The 1,405-nt window shown below is 27.5% G+C and overlaps 1 long non-coding RNA gene across 1 annotated transcript in view; it reads right to left on the bottom strand.

Annotated features, from left to right (window-relative positions):
• Positions 1-1,094: 1,094 nt before the first annotated feature.
• Positions 1,095-1,405, bottom strand: part of LOC124419601 — a 989-nt gene continuing 678 nt past the window's right edge. The window contains exon 2 of the long non-coding RNA XR_006940723.1: positions 1,095-1,343. This is a non-coding gene — a long non-coding RNA (uncharacterized LOC124419601). The remainder of the gene's footprint in view (positions 1,344-1,405) is intronic.

The raw sequence follows: 1,405 nt of genomic DNA, 5'->3' as shown, positions 1-1,405 counted from the left end.
TTTTTTCAGAAATACCCATATTTACGTTAGTAATTATTTTTACCTTAAGTAGAATTGTGAATTTATTAATTTACAAAATGAAAAATTGATAATTTTATATATGTACATAAAATGATATGTCTTTATTTCTAAATTTAGAAGCACTTTTGCTGCATAAGTATATTTAAAAAAAATTGGGGTGACATTTCATTTACAAATGTGGGCAATTTTTCATTATGAAAAATTGCCCTAAATTTGGGATCACTTTTCATCTTAGCATTGGGGAATTTTTCATTTATTTTAGGGTTAATTTTCATTAAAAAATTGGGCCTTTATTTCATAATGCAATATTGCCCCAAAATTGAGGCCATTTTTCGTTTATCACTTTGGGGTCATTTTTCCCGGGGCCATACTTCCAAGCGCCTTTAATTCATGTGGGGGCATAAAGCTCATAAGATAAAAGTCCGTCCTCTTTCCTTCAAAATGTTGAGATGAATATTAAAGTAATTTGGGCAAAAGTAGTTCTATTAGTTTTCAATTAAACGAAATTTTGTATTTAATTAATATGGGAGGTACCAAGTCCCTTAAAACTCTAAATGTTCAGATGAATTTCAAAGTTCTTCAAGTAAAATTTAAAGATTCTAGCTCTAATAGTTTCTCAGATATACGATTTTTTCTATTTTATTCATATAAAATAAAAGTCCGCTCTTTTTCCTTAAAAATGATCACATTAATATTAAAGTTCTTCTTAAAAATATGAAGAATTTAGTTCTATTTGTTTCCCAGTTAAATAGATTTTTGTATTTAGTTAATATGGGAGGTGGCGCTCCCCTTATGGGAAATGTTTATATGGGTGTTATTCGTGCAAAATTTCAAGATTATAACTATAATAAACGATTTACTTGAAAATTTCAAGAAAATCGGTTTAGTCGTTTAGTAGTCTATAACGTTCAGTCTATAACACACATTCATTTTTATATATATACTAGCTAATACCCAGTGTGCTTCGCTACCCCAATCGAAATTAAATACACAATAATAAAAAAGTATTTATTTAGCTACTAAATTATAAAATTTTTCTTAAAGGTTTATTATAATTTCCCTTGATTGTAACGTTTATTTTCTGAAATCTCTTTATTCACTGACTTTATTTCTTTACAATTCATTTCTTATTCCTTATTACTAATTCTATAATTATTACTATGTTCTTTTATGATACTTGTACATGTTCATTATTAAGTCTTTTAACAGAAAGCTTTAATATAATGTTACATCTGCCTTTTTTTATTGAAGTTTGATTGGATACTGAGCGACATTTTTTTTAAACCAGCTGTTTCTTTGGTACTGTCTACACTCGTCATCTGCTACAATGTATGATATTGGAGTATTAAATGTATCAACGATAGTCCCTTTTTTCCACTGCTTA

The sequence above is a fragment of the Lucilia cuprina genome, chromosome 4 (assembly GCF_022045245.1).
Source record: "Lucilia cuprina isolate Lc7/37 chromosome 4, ASM2204524v1, whole genome shotgun sequence".
Lineage (NCBI taxonomy): Eukaryota > Metazoa > Arthropoda > Insecta > Diptera > Calliphoridae > Lucilia > Lucilia cuprina.
This window is presented reverse-complemented; position numbering and strand designations above follow the sequence as displayed.